Genomic DNA, 22398 nt, shown 5'->3' on the forward strand with positions numbered 1-22398 from the left:
ACATGAGAAATGGTATCGACTGTAACATGAACATAAGATAATTTTCCAAATTCTGATATATGAGTTACATCCATTTGCCATAGGACATTAGGTAAAAGTCCTCAAGGATTAACTCCCATCTGTGGAGAAGGAATAAATTTAGGGCAAACATGACAATTTTTAACAATAGTTCTAGCTTCTTCTCTAGAAATATGAAATTGTTTTTGGAAGGCAGATAAATTTTGATGATGATTTTTGTGTGATATAATAGCTTCTTCTATAGCTGTTAAAACAAAATTTTTAGTTAAGTGATCAGCATGGGTATTCCCCTGAGCAAGGGGACCAGGTAATCCGGAATGTCCCCGAATATGACCTATAAAGAAATGTGAAGTTCTGTTGTGAATTAGATATTGAAGTTCTTGTAACCTATGTATAATTTTAGATGAAAAGGAGAGTGTTGCTGTTTCTATGGTTGGAAACAGTTTAACAATGTATAGTGAGTCTGTGTACAAGTTAAAGGGTTGAGCAACAGTCTTGAAAGCATAGATGACTGCTTCTAATTCAGTTCTTTGTGCAGAAGTTTCTTGTGTCCATTGAACTGTGGGTTTAGAATTAATTATTGTAATTGCTTTTCCATTTGATGACCCATCTGTAAATATTAACATAGCAATGTTAATTGGAGTTGAGGAGCACCATTTAGGAAATATTATTTCTGTTTGAAATAAAAAATGTAGTAAAGGATTATTGGGCAAGTGGAAAGATATCTTTCCTGTAAAATTTAGAAATGCAATAGCCCATTGATCATCAATTTGTAATAATTGGTCAAATTGTTCTCTTGTGTAAGGAATAATTATTTCATGCATTTCACAAGCAAACAATTCTTTACTTCTAAATCTAGCCTTTAATACCAAAGAAGCTACCATAGTAGGATAAGACATTAATATTTTTTTTCCTGATACTGGTAAGTATATCCATTTAAGTGAATCATTTTGCCATAAACAACCTGTTGGAGTATGTTTTGTTTTTAGCACAATAAAAACCCAAGGCAAGTTATAATTAACTTGTTGCAAGTAATGTTTTTGAATTGCAGTTTCAACAACTTGTAAGGCTTGTTCTCCTTCTTTAGTTAATATTCTACTTGAGTTAGGATCTGAATCACCCTTTAGTATTTCAAACAAAGGGTTTAAATCATTAGTTGAGAGTTTTAAATAAGGTCTAATCCAATTTATATCTCCCAATAATTTTTGAAAATCATTTAACATTAATAGTTTGTCTTTTCGAATTTGTAACTTCTGAGAGCTGACACAATCTGTTTTTATAGTTCTTCCTAGATAAGTATAAGGAGGTTCTTGTTGAATTTTTTCAGGAGCCACTATGAGACCCCACCTCTGTAAATCTTTAATTAAATCATGTAGTATTATTTGTAACAAATGACTTTGAGAATGTGCAATCAATATATCATCCATATAGTGAATCATATAGCAATCTGGATACTTTTGTCTACAATTAATTAAAGTTTGATCTATAAATTTTTGACATAATGTAGGACTATTTTTCATTCCTTGAGGTAATACTTTCCATTGAAATCTTTGATAAGGCCTTTGTAAGTTAGGCGATGGTAAGCTAAAAGCAAAACGTCGTCTATCTAGTTTAGCTAAAGGGATAGTAAAGAAGCAATCTTGTAAATCAATGACTATAATATGATAGGCTTTTGGGATAGCCACAGGAGAAGGGAGGCCAGGCTGAAGAGCCCCCATAGTCTCCATTCTGTCCATCTGAAATTGTGCTGTAGCTTTGGCTAATTTTTCATATTCTGTCTTCCAAAGTAAATAGTGCCCTGGTTGAAAGCACGACTTTGTGGTTTGTTGCCAATCAAAAGGCGTCAGCCACCGTGAGCTCACATTCTCCACTAGCTGCAGAGTATAAGGGGAAGTATGTCCTAAATCTTTTACAACTGCTTTTAGTTCTTTTAACATTTTAAAAGAGAGAGAGGCTCCCAATGAGGCTTTCCTCCCTCATCTATAGCCCATACTATAGGGCAACAAATACTAACATCTCCCTGTTTTTGTGCCTCACGAACAGCACCTAGAAATTCTACCTTTTGGACTTTCCTTTTTATTTTATCTGAGGGTTTAGGAAGGGCCGGCACAACAGGAGCCACCAAAGGTGGATCCTCATTATGATATCTGAAAGCGGCTTCTTCCAAGTCCTCCTCATCAGATGGGGAGAGCTGATCAGGTAGACCTTTCTCCTTTTTACCGCCTTCATCTTCATCTGATTCACTTTCACTTTCACTCTGAGTTTCCTCTGTATATTTTTTAACCGAGGCTGTCAGCAAAGTCTCCTTTTCTGACATTTCTTCTGGTGATCTTACCCTTTTACTTAGCTGCTCACTTTTATATCTAGGGTTTAAACAGTCCCTAAAAAGTTTCCACAACGCAAAAGCATCCGTGGGGACTCTTTCATTGCCATATAATCTATGATGTGCATGCATAGCATCACCTACCTTTTTCCAGGTTTTAACATCTGAAGTACCTTGTTCAGGAAACCAAGGGGCACATTCTTGCACAAAATGAAAAAAATCTTTTTAATTGAGCTGTTCTTACATGCGTTCCTCTTTTAGTTAATAAGTGCTTAGCAACATCAATAAATAATGCTCTTTCTTTGCTTTCACTACCTCACATGGTAGCTCTTCTGTCTATCCCTGCCTGTCCTTTCTTGGCCTTCTCTACCGAGGGATCCGCAGCACCCCAGGCAGGATCCTAGCTGTCTCGAAAAGGAAAGAAATTAATAATAAATGGGGGGTTTACCATAGTGCCCCACGTTGGGCGCCACTTGCCGGGGTTCAGCCCTAGCAGGAGTCCATGGGTTCCATACCGGTAAATGGGGCGCGGGGAGACAGCATTGGCGATGGATGGAGAATGAAAGACACAGACTCTAGTTCTGGTGCAATCAATCCCACTTTATTCTGGGGAAGGCTGGGTTTATATACATTTTTCTTCAGGCTATAATGACAATCTTGTGGTTAATATTAAGGAAGTTTTCAAAGCATAGGCAGAAATTGTTTTTAACAAGGAACAGAAAATTATGAGAAAACAGTAACCTTACAGATTATCCTTACCTATTCACAAATGTTTTAAGAATATCTAACTACCTCGGTAAACTAATACAATATTTACTTCCTTAATATCTAAACTCTATGTAACCTAAGACTATTCTTATTATTCTCGTGGTTAAAACAATAGACAAGTAATCTCATGTGACTATCTCTACTAGGTCCATCTGGTTAATATCTGAATTGCTGAGTTAAGGGGTACAGTAATTGTAATTGTGTACCAACATTGATTATAGGGGTGACATATTCTTTGTAGGAAGGAAGGAATGTTATGAAACCTTATTCTTATACCTCACCACCACACATGAACAAAACCATCGTTAAAATTTAACCAGCCTGTTGGAGACAAAGTCAGATCTACAACTATTTTCTGCAGAGGCTTTCAGGGACTCATTGTATGGTTGCAAAATTATTTTTCATTTTGTTAGTAGTAAAGACCCATTGTTTTTCATATTGTAGGTAATATTTTCTGGAATTTTTGTTGTATTCCCTTCATCCCCTTAAGAAATCCGTTCAGACTGAAATGAGTAATATATTATCAGAGAAAACACCATGCTTCGGAGCAAAACATCTGGCAATTCCTTTTAGGATGAGCCTTTGCAATCATCCTCCAGAGGACCTTTGTCAAGCACTGGATGGAATTCCGGACGCCTCCGCAATTTCTAATTTCAATTCATCATTATCTGATAGAATACAATGTAATATCTCTATTTTTTGCATTTGCTAAGAGTAGCTTTGTGGCATAATATATGATCTATTTTGGAGTAGGGTCCATGTACTGCTGAGAAGAAACTGTACTCACTACTTGATGGATGGACTATTCTATGTCTGTTAAGTCTAAATTATTGATTGTGTTATCAAACTCTATGATTTCTTTGTTGAATTTTTATTTGAATTATCTGTCCAGTGGTGAGAGAGGTGTATTATAATCACCTAGTATTAATGTGTTTTGGTCTCTTTGATTCCTGGAATAGAGGAGGATTTATTTGATTTCAATTAATATGTCATTGTTTGATGCATAAATATTTATGGTTATTATGTCTTGCTGATTTATGCTCCCTTAAGCAGTATGATATGTCCTACTTTATCCCTTGTGACTAACTGTGGATTGAAATCTGCTTTATCTGATATGAGGATGAAACCCCTACATTTTTATTAAGTCTGTGTTCATGGTATGTGTTTTCCCATCCTTTCTTCTTTAGTATATGGGTATCCTTTTGTATGAGATGAGTCTTTTGAAGGTAGTATGTTGTTGGGTCTTTATAATCCAATCTGCCAGTCTGTGTCTTTTGTTTGATGAGTTTATGCTGTTAATATTAAGGATTATTATTGATTTATGACTTGTATTCTCAATCATTTTGCCTTATTTTTGATTTTTAACTTGACTTGGTTTCTTCTTTCATTGACTTTTCCTCTAGGGTAGTTCCCCCTTCGATGATTGCATTGTTGTTTTTCACTTCCTCCTCATGACATATTTTGCTCAGAATGTTCTTTAGTGCAGGCTTTCTATTTGTAAATTATTTTAGCTTTTATTTATCATGGAAGGATTTTATTTCATCCTCAGATCTGAAGGCAAGTTTTGCTGGGTACAATATTCTTGTTTGACATCCATTTTATTCCAAGCTCAAAATATATTTTTTCAAGCCCTCCTAGTTTTTATGGTCTGGGAAGGGAAATCTTCTGATATTGGTGTTGGTTTATGTAATCTGTTGCTTTTCTCTTGCAGCATTTAAAATTCTATCTTTATTTTGAATGTTAGGCATTTTGATTATAATGTGACTTGGCATGGATCTATTGTGATTTTGTATATTTGGTGTCCTGAAAACATCTTGTATTTGATTTTCCATTTCATTTTTCTAATTTGGAAAATTCTCTGACATTATTTCATTTATTAGCTTATTCATTCTTTTGGTTTGTAGTTCTGTGCCTTATTCAATCTCAATAATTCTTCAATTTGGTCTTTTCATGATATCCCACAACTCTTGGATGTTCTATTCATGATTTCTCACCATCTTTTCTGTTTGGGCAACATTGTTTTAAAGATTAAGTACTTTGTCTTTATTGCCTAAAGTTCTCCCTTCCAATTTTCAAGTCTGTTGGTTATGGTTTCTTTTGAATTTTTAATTTGATTTATTGTTTTCTTCATTTCAATGATTTCTGTTTTTATTCTTCAAAATCTATCTCTTCTGCTTCCTATTTGCTATTTTAACTTTTTATTGTTGTGATCATTCATTGCCTGCATTTGCTCTCTTAGCTCATCCTTTGCTTCTAAGATCATTTAAATTATGTATATTCTGAATTCCCTTTCTGACATTTTCTTACTCTCACTGGATTATATTGATATAGTATGTAGATTTGTTTGGTATACTTTCTTCCCTTTTTTTCATGTTGCTCATGTATCCTTCTTTCTAGCAGTATAAATCTGAGTCATTTCATTTCCCCCCCTTGTGGGGGCATCTGGAATTCCATCCAGTGCTTGACAAAGATCCTCTGGAGGATGTTTGCAAAAGCTCATCCTAAAGGGAATTGCCAGATGTTTTGCTCCAGAGCATGGTGTTTTTTCTGCTGTGTTTTTCTGATAATATATTACTCATTTCAGTCTGAACAGATTGCTTAAGGGGACGAGGGGAATACAACAAAAATTCCAGAAAATATTACCTACAATCTGAAAGACAATGGGTCTTCACCACTAACAAAGTAAAAAATAATTTTGCAACCATGCAATGAGTCCCTGAAAGCCTCTGGAGAAAATAGATATAGATCCGCCTTTGTCCCCAACAGGTTGGTTAAATTCTAATGATGGTTTTGTTTATTTGTGGTGGTGGGGTAAAAGAATAAGGTTTCATAACATTCCTTCCTTCCTACAAAGAATAGGTCACCCCTATAATAAACATTGGTGCACAATGCCCTGTTCTGGAATAAAAAGAGCTACATAAGACAATGTAATCTATTCAGTAAAAAAACCTTGGCCATGAGAACCACTGCTACCACTGCCCTCCTGTAGCCCTTAACTCAGCAATTTAGATATTAACCAGATGGACCTAGTAGAGATGGTCACATGAGATTACTTGTCTATTGCTTTAACCGTGAGAGTAATAAGAATAGTCTTAGGTCACATAGAGTTTAGATATTAAGGAAATAAACATTGTATTAGCTCATTGACTTAGTTAGATATTCTTAAAATAATTGTGATTAGGTAAGGATAATCTGTAAGGTTACTGTTTTCTTATAATCTTTCGGTTTCTTGTTAAGAACAATTTCTGCCTATGTTTTGGAAACTTCTTTAATTTCATTAACCACAAGACTGTCATTATAGCCTGAAGAAAAATGTATATAAACCCAGCCTTCCCCAGAATAAAGTGGGAGTGATTGCACCAGAACCAGAGTCTGTGTCTTTCATTCTCCATTCATCACCGACGCTGTCTCCCCACGCCCCATTGCCAGTGTGGAACCCATGGACTCCTGCTAAGGCTGTACCCCGGCACCCCCTGTAGGCTTATAGTGTCCCTTTATGTTTTCAATACCTCACCGTCCTTAATCACACAGGCACACAGAGAGTTCTACAGCTGGGAACCCAGGAGACTTGACCAATGCTAGAGAAGACACAGACTTCAGCAACAACCTAGTGGTGGTGGATTAGCAGGAATGGAGAATGCTGGAATGAGAAAGTTACAGAAATTTACAGTGATATCTCAAAGGAAGGACTGGGAGACCAGGCAAAGATTATCAGAGTTGAGATCCCTGTGGATTAAGATACTGAATGAGAAGCAACAGCATTTATTTCTTAGCCTGAATTTTGGTCTTGTTTTGTTCTATCCCATCTTTCTATGCACCTATTTCTTCATATGGAAATGTATATTCTGTTCCTTTTTACATTGGATATATATAAAATCTGATTTTTAGAGGATTTCATTCTAAATATTTTCCCTGAGTCTCAGAGGAGTCTTCAGACTTGGTCTTTGGGCAGTGTTGGAACACTTAAAATATAAAGATTGTTAGAAATGGAGTACATATATTTTGGCAGGCTACCAGGGATTGAACTTTGAGACAATCGACCACTGAGCCACATTCCCACCTGTATTTTGTATTTCATTTAGAGACAAGGTTCCACCAAAATTACTCAGTGCCTCACTAATGCTGAGGCTTTGTTGAAGTCATGATCCTCATAGGGGTGTGCAATAGTACCAAGTGGACTAATGTAGTTTTCATGGTGAAACTTGCATAAGATTTTGGATTCTGGAATGCAATATTATTCTTTAAATATTAGATGTCCCTCAAAATCTCATATATTTAATAATGTGAAATGGTCATAGATTAAGTATTACACTATAGTAGATATAATCTAATAAAATTACTCATGTCCTTTAGATTACTCAGATCATAAAGTCTATGCATAAAACTATTGAGAAATGTCAAGTTACTGAGAATATTAGAGGTCATAGAAGCCACGTAGGTCACAGATACTTTTCCATTTTTAGAGGTTAATGAGGCCATCCAGGTGCAGTGGCTTGGGTGACTAATGCAGGAGAATGAAATGTTTAAAGCTAGCTTCAGCAATCATTAGGTGCTAAGCAACTCAGTGAGATCCTGTCTCTAATAAAACACAACATTCTGCTGAGAATATAGCTCATTGTTAGAGTGCCACTGAGTTGAGTTCCAAATAAGAACAACAAAAACACTTGGTAGACCACATATGCTGTGCTAGTGAGAGAACATACACAAGTTTTATGATTGAATACAGGGTGTCCTCCAAAACCTCATGTGTGAGAAATGCTACAGTGTTAGGTAAAATGATTCATTCATCAGATTATTAATCTAATCATGGCATTAATCTTCTGATAGGAATTGACTTCATTGTAAACATAGTCAGATATGGTGTGACTCAAGAAGCTGTGTCATATTGTCTCTCTCAAATATATATGTGTATATATTTGCTATAAATAGAATCTAAGTAGCCTGCATAACATCTATAATTTTAATACATTCTATGACCTGTGCAGTCTCACTGAACTATATAGCCAACAGCACAGCAATAAAATTTATTTATTTTTTCTCATAACCATGTCTTCATTATTGTCCTGGCATGAGTGAAAAGGTTTCAACTTTCAGTAACAATCACATAATACTTACAGCCTTAGTTTTGTCTTTCTTTTTCTTCTGTACCTTTTGTAATGTATACTACAATACAAATGTAATACTACAATACAAAATACTTTCTCTTTAAAAAACATACCTTTACTTTTTTACAACAAAATACATTTTCATACCTATAATGCTTCTGTATCACATTTTTTTGATGTTGTTCTTTTAAAATTTACATTCAGAATTAAGCTATATAAACTTTCTGAATTTAGACAAATTACATTTTCTTCAGTGAAGAAAAGTACTTTATTATACTTTAATTGAAAGATATTTTGTATATAGAACAACACATGTAATCAGACTTTTCTTAGTCATTTTTGTTTTTATTGAAGACCCTAATCCACAAACCAAATAATCTTAAATTGTTTTTCAATATACCAACAATTTACAAAAGCACAAAACACATTGACTTATACAATTTAAGAAGCAAAAAATACTTGAATTCACATGCAGCAGTAGCAAATTAATCAGATATCTCTTTAAGGAATATATTTTAAATATTTATTCCACTTTTGTTAAATCTAAATTACCCATGAATTTATGTATGCTACCAAGGAAAACTAAGATATCATACAACTACTTAACACTTGAAGTTACCTTTTTCTTCTTTAAAAAATTGCTAGAAACAATAGACATATATTAATGATTTTATAGAAACCAATACTATATTTTTGACCACCAAGCAAAAGGAGAGTGTTCATTATTTTAAAGATATGAAAAAATGTTATCTAACTAAATTTATTTAAGTGGACTGAAAGTCATTTGGATCTATTTTGTTATAAGTTCTCAAGTGCTTTTTTATTAATATGTCAATTTTGGCATCATGTACATGATATAGTGACTCAACCACATATAAATGCAACATACAATATATAAGTATGCACACATGCATAAAACTGATAGAAAACAAAGTTTTTATAGCTTTTATCAGGTATTATTTTCTCAAAGAAAAAATTTAAAAAGCTATACAGATAGTAATGAAAAAGACTATCATATTTAACAATTTTAAATTAGACATAAATTTTTACCTTATGACTCAGACATGTGAAGTCTCTGCATTTGGCGATGTTACGAGTAGAATCTGTCAGTCATGGTGAACACTGAAATCAAGGTTCAGGTAGTCACTCATTCTCCAAGTGGGAAAATCCTCTTTTATAATTAGCATTGTATATTATACCTACTTAGTTCATTTCAAAGGAGGTCTCATATTTTTTTCAGTGCATTTAAGATCTAACCCTTAAATAATAAGGCATCTGGAAACAAAAAACAATGGACTAAAAACTTCAGATAGACAAAACAAGAGTAATTGGTGCAAGATCAAAAGTAAATTCACACACACACACACAGACACACACACACACACACACACAAACTAAAGACAAAACAAAACACTTTGAGCTCAGAAATAGTGGTTTGAAAAATTGACACATCCATAATATTCTAGTAAATAACACATGGAAACTATTAATTGCAATGGAGTTTACTTGTCAATCAGCTTAAAGTCATATCAGATATTCACAGAATGTGCAAGCCCAGGAAGTCTTCAGGAAAGTATTTTAAATGTAATAAAATCTTGTACATATGACATTCTTTAATTTTTCCTTAATGTACTTATATAGAGAAGAGAGAAAAATTCACAGGAATTATGCCATACCCTGACATTCCCAGGTCTGATGCAGCTGGTTTTTCAAGATTTTCTATTTCATTGGTTCTCCCTTTTTTAGAACTTAGAAAAAAACTTACTAAAATGGTATAAAGATGCAACATAAGAAAAAAGAAAGCAGTCTGCTATGTTCCAGAGAAGCTTAGAATTTAAAGTGACACCTATTCCTCTCGTTTGTATTCAGTTTGGCATGTGTAAAAGTAGCTTACATTTCAGATGGGTATCTGGAAGATATTTAAAAAACAAGGAAGCTACCATTTTGAGAATAGGGGGTAAAACAATCATACATTAGCACTTGGACCATTTTTTCTCCCTTTTAGTTAAACAAGTTCAATTGTAAGATCATGTAATATTTTATGTTTCCCTCCAGAGGTTATTTTCTTTCATTCTGAGTTGATCATTAAACCAGCTCAGGTACATAGTAAGCCTAAATATTTCTTTCATAAAAGTAGTATGGAAAGTTCAGTATATTGTTGATGCATTGCAGAGCAGTGGGAACCTGGTACATTATCTGTAAGACAGAGGGAAGTTCAGACATGTCCTCCATTATTCCTTGTCACCTATAAACAAGACTATTTTCTGTTGTTTTTTTTTTTCTGAATACTAATGCATGGTACAATAAGAGCAGTTCTGCACAGTGGCAGATTTTTCTTCTGTATGCAACCATAAAGATAGAAAGAGGTCTTTTGGATTCTCCAATCTCAACATGTCCCAATTTGAAGCTGCATACCACAAACTGGATAATCTTTGAAATAATTTAGACATGTCTAAAATTTGATGTTTTGAAACCAACAGAAGTTGAAAAAGTCTTTTGCAGCAAGGACAAACTCCTTCTAAGAAAGAAAGATAATATATTTTGATAATTTTTTGAGTAAAGAAGGGTATTTGCCAAATAGAAGCTTCACCTAAAATTGTCTCTTCTGCCCTCAGAGTCACAAGACGATGACCTATTGTTATGTTTCTCACTTGGAATTAGGAGGCAAGTCTGATATAGTCAGGGTGATATTCCCAATTAAGAAGGCAAACAATTGAACTCTCTGAAGAAAGGGTAATGCAGGGCAATCTACCAAAATAAAGTGATATGTTGTTTTATGGGATTTTTTTTCTGTGAAGAAAGAATATCTTGTGAAAGTCTGAAAAACAGCACTTAATTGTGAATATAGGGAAATCTATTTTGATATGTTCACACAATGATTCCCTTTCTAATAGTTGAAAAACTGGGGTTTGGATGCTAGAAAGTGTTTGAGGCCCTAGAAATTCATATACACTTTCTATAGGCACTTGAGAGAGAACAGGTATCATAACTGAGAGTGGGCTAAAGATGGAGAGCATTTGGGAGTACCCGGCAAACCAAGGTTTACATTGGGATGAGGATATTTTGAAGAGAAAAGAGATATCTTGCTTCATACTCTGGTGATTAATGTGACAATATTTTTTCAAGTACCTCATATCAGACTAAGATTGAAGATTTTTCTGAGCTAAATATGCTATTCTCTTAAATTCACCAATGGTTCTTCAAAATTTAGTCTTATTTTGTTTAACTGAACCTCTGAGATTTTTTTTCCCCATCTATTCAGAGAACAAATATTTAAAAGTCACATTTTTCATCCATCAAAAATAAAATTATGGCATTTTTTTTAAAAACAATGGATGGAACTGTAGAAAATTATTTTCACTGAAACATGTCATATATGCAACAAGAAATATGTACATTTTCTTTCATGTGTAGATGCTAGAGATACAAATGAAAAACATAATTTTGTGAAAATAGAAGAAAAGTACTGGGGATGTAGCTAAGTTTGTAGAGTGCTTGCCTCACAATCATAAGGTCTTGGGTTCAATTCCCAGCACCACAAAAAGAAAAAAAATAAATAAAAGACCAATGAAGGAAAGAAAATTTGTTCTAGCAGTGTTGCACAGAAACAACTGAATTCACTCTGAAATTTTTATCATTTCAGGAAATGCACAGGAATTCTGCATTTCAATCATTACAAAATTTCTTAATTATCATTATAAAAGTTATTTAATAAATAGAGACACAGTAGGTGAATGCAATAAATTAATTACTGTTTTTGTATGATGTGGCACACACAAGCCCACTGGAATGCCTTGACAGGATGGGTACATTCATATGTACAGCTTTGAAGAAAGCCCAGAATATTTTCCCTTAAAATTGCCTTATATTGAGGGAATAAATCTGGGTAGTTTCCATTTGTCTAACAGAGTCTGAGAAATTTGAACCCATACATTTTTAACCTTGCAAAACAATTAACCACTGCATTATAGAGATCTTTCATGACATGATGCATTTTCTGAAATATAAATCCTGCACTATGAGGATTGGAATCAATTTTAAACAATATATTTTTTGTAGTTGAGTGCTTTGTGACTCAGAGGGATCTGTATGAACAACTGGAACAGAGCCTGCTTTATCTGGAATGAAGATTTAAATGGAAATTTGAAAAATGTGTGACTACTAGAACTGGACTCTTCTATATTTATGAAATACAATTTTGGCCAAACAGGTGAACTGAAATAGTCTTCTGATGAAAATACTGAGATGATTTTGAATGAAACCAGTTGGGAAGTGAGGAAATATATACTTGCTTTGTCCTAATGGAATAGTATCTTTGAAGCTGGGAATTCTGAGAAAAATGAACTACCAGAATGGGAACAGAAGGCACTTATGACTGCCTAGTATTTCCTCAGTAAAGGAATTTAAATAAATTAGAAGTATTTTTCAGAGCACAAGAGAGTGGCCAAGCTCCAGAGGAGACAAGCAAAAATTTAAGATTATAGCCTTTCCTTCAGGTAGAGTTATGCTGAGGACATCTCATGCTACAAGGACACTAGACCAAAAGATAAGGTCTGATATTTTCTTGGTCCCCAAAATTGGTATCTTTCCTTAGTGACTGATGCCCTATGCAGGGTTGGTGAGAAATCATGGATATCTCCATATACATGTTCATGTACACTTTCAAGACATATAATTACATAAACTGTTAAGTCTGATCATTTGCCAACACACAATACTAAACATGGTCTTCACATATTTGTTATCTTTCAGGTCAGCTTTTCTGAACTGATTAAAGGAATAATAATTTTTTTCTTATAGAACTTCCAAACAACACAGGAAAGTCCTGGTAATTCCATGTGTTTCAGGAAGCCTCACAGAAATTCTGTAAAAATATATTTCACATGCCAAATAACATCTTAATTACCAACATAAAAACATATTTAGAGAATAAAAATAGAATATTTGACTGCAATTATTACACCCATTGACAGATTGTATAATGTGACACACACAAGTTCATCAAATCTCCTGGAAGAAAGATAAAAATGATATGTAGAGGCATTGGTTTTTCAATAAAAATAACTCTACATAATTTCCCCAGTCTCTGTGGGGTATTTGTGTTGAGGGAATAAATATGGCTAAGACAATCCAGCAGCCAGAAACCATGTTTATTTCCATGGAGCTGTTTCAAATGCACAGTAAATTTATTTTACAAAGTCATGATTTTTACAGTCGAGACAGGTTCCACTGATGGATCAGAGAAAATTCTTGGAGACCAGAATTTAGTTTATGACAGAACCAGTACCCGTGAAGGGTGAACCTGAAGATCAATACCTTATAAAACTGTGAGGGCAGAGCTGCAGTGGGGACTGCTAAAACATAACAGTTGTATGTCATGTTAGTTTTGGAATATAACTGACATAAAAAAATTTAATTCATGAAAATATTAAGGGTCTTGAGAGCCTCAACACAGTGTTAAAAACCTCTACAATTGGAAATTTAACATTTAGTATCTCTCTCTGGATTTCAATTCTGCTATAAATTGATTCCACCTTTCTCCTTCCTTATTTCTCCTTTTAAATAAGAATGATTACTTTTTGTCAGTTTTTTCATGGTTTATACACATACACAAAAATGTACACATACATAAATATTTTACCTTGAGCCTCAAAAGGGTTTTAGAAATTGTACTGTTTTTCAGTACTAGGGATTGCACTCAGTGGCAGTCTTACACTGAACAATATCTATATTAATTTTATTATTTAAAATTTTGAGATAAGTTCTTGCTAACTTTCTTGGGATGGCCTCAAATTTATGTTCCCCATTTCTCAGCAGAGTTGCATTCATTTCTGGGGCACCCAGTACTCTTGTACTTTAGAGTAATATTGAAAATATTTGAGATTTTGTGATTATTGGGGAAGAATAAAAAGTATTTTAATTGTTTGTTTAATAAGAAAGTTGGAAGATAATTGTCAGAATACTATGGATTGCATATGATATGTGTATCCATAAAGGTGTTATGGGTCAGAACATGATCCCAGATATTGTGATGTGGAATGTTTTGTAAGTGTTAAATGGTTGGGGTAAATGATATCTTCTTAGGGCATTGTGGGTGTTTCCTTAAAAAATAATTGATTTATTTCTCATGGTAGTTTGGTAATTTTTCATGAGAGAGTTGACATAAAATCTTGAACCTTCTCCATCTCAGTGTCTCTGACCTCCTCAATATTGCTGTGATATCTAAATTTGATTTGTGTTACTACTCTTGCAATCCACCCGGATTGGATGCACTCAAGAGAACCCAAAATGTGGATGAGGTGTTGGATGTGCAATGCTATAGAATCTTCACATCTTTGAGCAAAGTAAAACTTGTTTGTAAATTATTTTAATAAACATGATGTGTGATCTAATTCATTAGAGTATGCTTTTGTGAATAAAAGTAGAAATATTTACTTTTTCTCACTCTTTGATTCCTCTAAAATTAAAAAAATATAAACATAATTTAAACAATGTATTTATTAGAAGAAAATCAATAATAATCTCCTTCTCTTAAAAAGAATAAATATTTAGCTGTATTAGCAAGGTGTTTATTAAAGAATCATATTTAAACTTTTTACATGAATTTAAAGTCTACCTTGGTATAAATGTATAGCAACAAGAATATCTTAAAACAAAAATCTGAGTTTATTATGTAATCAATCATTGTTCCTTTTTCAATACATAAATACTCAGACAAAATTTGAGAAAATACTAAATGGGGCAAACTAGGATAAGAAGAATCTCATGCTGTGCATTCACTATCATAAAGTTGACAGACTGGAGTATAATTTAAAATATCTGGAGCTCAAGCTTATAAATTATGCTTAAATAAATGCAAAATGAGAATCACAAGTTTTATATATACTTTTAAAATTTTTATTTATTTTGATCCATTTTAAGCAAATGGGGTAAAACTTGTTTCTCTAGTTGTACATGATGTACAGTCATACCATTTTTGTAATCATACTTATATGTAGGGTAATGATGTTTGTCTCATTCCATTATTTTTCCTTTTGCCCACCCATCACCCCTTTTTTTCCTCTAATCTATCTATTATTCCTCAATTTTTGCCGCTGTCCTATTCCCTGTTAAGTATCATCACTTATCAGAGAAAACATTCAGTCTTGTGTTATTGGGATTGGCTTATCTCACTTAGCATGATATTTTCCAACTTCATCCATTTGCCCTCAAATGCCATAATTTTATTCTTCTTTAGGCTGAGTAATATTCCATTGTATATATATACCACAGTTCCTTTATTCATTCATCAACTGGAGGGCATCTAGGTTGATTTCACAAACTAGCTATTGTAATTGAAGATCTATGGACATTGATGTGGTTGCATCACTATAGTATGCTGATTTTAAGTTATTTGGGTATAGGCCAAGGAGTGGGATAGCTGAGTCAAATGGTGGTTCCATTCCAAGTTCTCTAAGAAATCTCCACACTGCTTTCCACAGGGGCTGCACTGATTTGCAACCCAACCAGCAACGAATCAATGTACCTTTTTTCCCTCATCCTTGTCAATATCTATTGTTGCTTGTATTTTTGATAATTGCCATTCTAATTGGGGTGAGATGAAATCATAGGGTAGTTTTGATTTGCATTTCTCTTATTACTAGAGATGTTGAACTTTTTTTTATATATCTGTTGATTGCTTGTAGATCTTCTGTGAAGTGTCTGCTCATTTTCTTAACACATTTGTTATTGGATTATATGTACTCTTGGTGTAAACTTTTGAGTTATTTATAGATTCTGGAGATAAGTGCTCTATCTGAAGTATGTGTGGCAGAAATTTTCTCCAACTCCATAGGCTCTCTTTTTACATTGCTGATAGTTTCCTTTGTTAGGAAAATACTTTTTAGTTTGAATGTATCCCAATTACTGATTACCCTTGTATTTCTTGTGCTTTGGGAGTCATGTTAAGGAAGTGTCCTAAGCCAACATGATGAAGATTTGGACAACAGACTCACACCAAGGCACATTATGATGAAAATACATACCATACAAAATAAAGGTAAAATTTTAAGGGCTGTGAGAGAAAAAAATCAAATTACATTTAGGGGGAAACCAATACAGATATCAGCAAACTTCTCAAACCAGACCCTAAAAGTTAGAAGGACCTGTAACAGCATTTTTCAAGTTCTGAAAGAAAATGAATGCCAATAATCTTACACACAGCAAAACTTATCTTCTGATTTGATGACTAAATTACATCCTTTCATGATAAACAAAACTAAAAGAATTTACAAATAGAAACCCAGCACTACAGAACATTCTCAGCGAAATATTTCATGAGGAAGAAATGAAAAACAATGATGTAAGTTAGCAAAGGAAGGAACTATCCTAAAGGAATACCAGATAAGGGAGAATCCAAGCCAAGTTCAAAACCAAAATAAAGTCAAAATGACTGGGTATAGCAAATCATATCTCAATAGTAACCCTGAATGTTAATGTCCTGAACTCATCAATCAAAAGACATAGACTGTCAGATTAGAATGAAAGAAAAACCCAACAATATGCTACCTTCAAAGACTCATCTCATAGAAAAGAATACCTACACACTAATGGTGAAAGGATAGGAAAAATCATATTTTATATACTTTCAATATAACTATTTTATTTTAATTTCTATATTGTATTCCATTTAAAATAATGGAGTCCATTTTATTTAACCTTTCCTTACTAATAGATGTTTAAATTATTTCCAGTGTGCACACAATGCTGCAGTAATTTGTCTTTTGCATGGTGAACATATATAGGTATTCCTACTATATATATGCCTAAGAATGAACTCACTGAGAAACAACAGAAGCATATGACCATCTCTACATAATACTACCAGAGATTTCAAAAGTGGTTATAAAAATCCACATTCATACCCAGATGCAGTTTTTCATGCTTGTACTCCCAGTTGTTCAGGAGGCTGAGGAAGGACTATCATGAGTTCAGTCTCAGTAAATGGGAGGCAGTCTCTAAATAAAATGCAAAAATTGGGCTAGGAATATGACTCAATGTTCAAGTGCTATTGAGCTATATACCTGGTACAAAAACAATTCACAAGCATGGCAGTGTATAAGATTCCACATATTCTAACTCCTTTCAAGTCTTTTTTGTTCTTTTTAGATATACAGGACAAGAGTGCATTTTGACATATAATATATACATGGAATGTAATATTCTAATTAGGTTCTGATTGTTGTGCTTGGACATGATGTGAAGTTTTATTTGTTGTATATTCATATATGAACATAGGAAATTTATACCTGATTCATTCTACAGAATTTTCTATTCCCCCTCCCTTTTCTTTATCTCCCTTTGGCTAGTCCAATGAAATTTTATTCTCCCCTCACCCCTTGTTGTGTGTTAGAACCACATATCATAGGGAATTTTGGCCTATATATTTTGGGATTGGCTTATTCATGTAGCATGTTAGTGCCCAGTTTTAAAAATTTGAACAATATTAGTAATTATTAAAATTTTGATTAATTTTCTATAAAAAATTTGATGGTGTTTTGGTTCTCATTTTATAGCATGTGTAGATTTAAACATACTAATATGCCATCAAACAAAATTGTTTATCAGAATGCCTTTCTAAAATTTAAAATATTTTGTTTTATTTGAAGGATATACCTTGTAGTTATATGTGTTGTATTTAATGATTTCTAACTCATATTTGACAAGTCATTGTCTCTAGGATATTTGAAAGCATGTTTAAATAAAAATTCATGTGTTTACTAGTTTTACATACCAGGTCTAATTGGTCTAATACTAGACATAGTTTAATTTTTGTCAAGGTTTAGATCTCACTGACAAGACAAGTTGAGTACACTGCACTCATACATTAAACTGTTATCTTTCACATAATATTTTCTCCAGAAAATAAACAGTTTCTTTCCTTCCAACATAATATAAAATGTTATTTTTAAATTCTTTTTATTTTTTTAAATTTTTACTTTTACGGATGGAATTTTGATTCACTGTACACAAATGGGATACAATTTTAATTTCTATGGTTGTACACATTGTAGATTGACACCATTTATACAATAATACATGTACAAAGGGTAATGATGTCTGTCTCATTTCACATAAGTAAAAGGCTACTTTTGATGAGATCATGTTGATAGGGTAGAAAAGATAGACTCTCAACAAAGTACAGAGTAGGTAAACATATCACTCATTCTAAACTACATCTTTTTGTTTCAGACTGAGCAGAGATGCTAAGGTGGGTTTCATCAGATATACTCTGATTCCAATCACCTGCTCTACCTAGACATTGATGTTCTACTATATTCTTGCAAGCATGAAAGAGTGTGTATATAGAAAGAAGAGTCACAAAAATAAATTATCCAATTCAGTGAGTAAACTCTTTTCTTCAGGACAAAAACAATATCCTCCAAAAAATACACATGATTGGAAAAACATGCATATGTCTGAAACTCCAAGAAAATGAAACAAATATCATGAATCTGTAATGATAGTTTATGTATTTATTCAAACAATTATTTCTGAATATCTGTCCTAAGCTCTAAAATCAGATAATGCCCATCACTCTATAGAAAGTAAATTGCACATACTGCCAAAGAGCAAACTTTTATTATTACTATATTCTCATTGTTTATAGTTTTAATTAGACTTCCTCCATTTGAAATGACCTACATATAATCCAGTAAATTTCCATTACTGATGGTGAAAATTTTTATGTGTTAGGAAAACTGTCAATTTCCAATATTTTGTCAATTTTTGGTTTGCTGTCAGAGCATAGTGGAGGCCCATCCACTACAGTTCCTAATCTCCAGTGAAATTTTGCATAGCAGGAAGTACACATTACCTGAGCAAACTCTAGAAGTCCATCAGGGACAATACTACCAGTTAAAACAGCTGTTCATCTGCCATCATTTCTACCTCACTCTGCTTTCCTAGCCCATCCCACATAAGTGCTTACTTTGTTTTGTAATCTACCTCTGACTCAGACAGGGAAGTGAAATGTATCAATATTTGGTGCTTCCAACTAAATCCTATCAACAACACTCCTCAAACCCACCAACATTGGTTAATATCTGGAGTTGTGTTTATCTTCTCCATATTTTTACTTTCTTTATCTTTATTTCATATTCTCAACATTCAAAACTGAAATAAAATGGTTGATAAAATATGGTTACTTAAATCAATAAAATGCTTGTCCTCATGTCACTGTTACTTTTCAAAATATTATCCAAGAACAGCCCCCACTCTTTCAGTGTTCAAGAATGTAAAGTTCATTCATGCAAGTTTCTGCCATGCAGGTAGCTCACAGTCAGCAGTCAAAGGTTTGTGTGAAAGAGTGAACTTGGTCTGTGTAAGTTCAGAGCATATTGAGAAAATTGTGTCATGGTGTAATGTGTGGCTAAAAAGGTGTTTACAAATGTGAACATGATAGTATTGTTTGAGTAGGAATATTTTTGTTTTGTGTCCGTGTGTTATTTGGAGAGATATTTTATTTATTGATTTCCTTTGTTGTGATTAAAACTTCTGTGTTTTGTGCATATAATATGTGTTTTAAATTTTTATGTGATTGAGATGTTCAAAGTAATGAATTAAAACTTTCTTTTTGAAAATCAAGCAATAATTAGGTTTTTAATCAAAGGGAACAAATAATATGAGAATGTAAAAATTAATGTCTATATCCAAATTCTCAGTAAAAATATTGGTTATTGTGTAGTCCACAAAACATTTTTTTCATGTAACAAAGGCACTAATAAGAATGAGCAATCTATAATCATAAGGGAAATGGATGACATTTTCACATTTATTGAATAAGAGGAACCAGACAAAATTTTTCTGTTTTATTACTCATTGTATAAAGTTTAAAAAATAGTTGGTAAAGTTAATGTCATCTACAAAGTCATTGTTTCTTATCTAAAAATAGCAAAAACAATTAAACACAGGGAACTAAAATGTTTTTGATAGGTTGTTGGAAATTGATAAAAGAAAGTAGGGAGTGTAGATTGTTCTAGGGAAAAGTGATGGAAAACTATTACCTATAAAAATATACGAATGTGGTTTGCTCTTGGAATGGGTCAGTCAAGTTCAATCATGCTGAGACTGTTTGAAGATGTTACTGGCTTCATACATGTTAGTCAATTCAGCATGGATTCTGTTGGCTCATTCCTAAACAACATTTAATATATCCAGCTTGCCTAAGAAAGTAAATTCAAGAAAGAGTTGTGGTTTTGTATGGTGTTTATGTATATTTACTATTGTTAGGTAGAGAGTAGGAGTCTATTTGGTGATGCCTTCAGTGAACATGTATAATTTACATTTGTGTAGATAAAAAATGTTTTCTACTAGTAATGGATAGCAGTATTCTTATGTCAATGCATGATATGGGTTACTGTTTTCACAATTTTATTTGTTAAATTTTCAGAAACTTCTAAATGTTGTATTACATCCTGGGTATACTTTTGAGTTACATTTATCAAACTTCCTTGTAGTTAACTGTGATCATGTTATTTGGCTATCTATAAGTGAAAGAGAGTGGAAGTGATATACGCCAATGCCTAGTATTGACATACAAATTCCACACTCTTCCATGCTCTTTCCTTTTCTAACTTTATGTGATGCTGACATCCAAGTTTGTATGGAATCAGATGCTTATAATGATAAAGTGTCTACCACCTCCGTCCAAGAATATAAATTATACCATTGGGGACACATTTTCTTTGCATCTTCTTCTCTTTTATGAATTGTTACTTAAAAGAGAAGGAGATTTCTCAGGATAATTACTATTGCCTAGGCTGTTTCTACAAATGCATAGAGTAATTTTTGAGATGGAAATAATTGCACTTGATATGAAATAAGTTAAAAAAAGAGTGTAAATGTTTACCTTCCCCTGGCCTATTTATGTGTTTGAAGTGTGTGTGTCAACATGGATATGAATAGCAGTCTATACTTGGCATAGCTCAGCTTATACTCTGTAAAATCTTCAATATGTTTGAATTTGAAGGTGCATGAAATGATTTCTCCCTCCAGGTCTCTCCAGTTGACTGTTGGTAAACAAATGAGCCCCAATCATCATTGACTATATTGGATGATTGTTAGAAGTTTTTGTTTGGAATATCAGAGTGTACTAGGAAATATGAGCCAGACTTGAAATGTTGTGGCTTGCTCCAATTTATTTGTCCACTACCACCAAAGAAAAATGGACCAATCTCAGTAACCTTTTGTTTACTGTGAATCTATATGTTTCTACCACTCTCTTATATCCTCTAGAGAACCAAAACTTATATAAATTTAGCACTGATGTTTAAGAGTTTTTGTGTTTTATATCCTTTGTTTTCTTTGAATTCCATATAAGGTTCCCTACATTTATATTCTAGAGTCTGAAAACTAAACAGTTATTATACACAGGTTTATATTCCATGACCTATGTACATCCTTATAGAATTTGTTTTAACATTCTACTCTCTTTCTATTATTTCCTTCATTTGACAGAGTCACTTTTGTTGTATCTCTCATTCCTTCACTCATCATCCACTAACTAGAAAGACGACCCCTTTATTCCTTTTAGAAGACTGTTTTGGTTCTCTTAGGCTCAGAGAAGAAGAAAATATATACCTCTTGGTTTCTTCACAGGCTGAGGGATGAAGATACTTTCTCATTTGCCTCCTCATTATGGTGACACTCTTCATAAGGTTACTCATATCAGGTAAGATTCTTGCAGATTCTTAACTCTCCAAAAATTAGGTGATGATGAGTAAGAATGAAATCCATACATGGAGAAACAATATATAATTGGACATTGACTATCTGTTCACTTAATATCCTAAGCAGTGCTTAGTACAACATCATGATTGTTCAGAAATCAACTATCACTAAGACCTCAGCAGTAAATTATGACTTACTGATGACATGACAGAGTTGTGGGTTGAGTGTAAGATTATCTTACCTATACACACAGCACCTGAGCAATGGGAAAGGATTGTTTTTATTGTATTGTTTTCTTATTGATCCATAAAAATTACCTAAAATTTATTATTTAAAACACACTTTCCCAGACATTTGTTACATTGTATAGCTAGTTTCACTTATTGTAAAGGCTTTATGCTTTTTCCAAAGTTTGTTTCTGATCCATTTGTAAATCAAAATAAATTAGTCTCCAGGTATTAGAGATAAATTCAG

This window comes from Sciurus carolinensis, unplaced genomic scaffold (assembly GCF_902686445.1).
Source record: "Sciurus carolinensis unplaced genomic scaffold, mSciCar1.2, whole genome shotgun sequence".
NCBI classification, from domain to species: domain Eukaryota; kingdom Metazoa; phylum Chordata; class Mammalia; order Rodentia; family Sciuridae; genus Sciurus; species Sciurus carolinensis.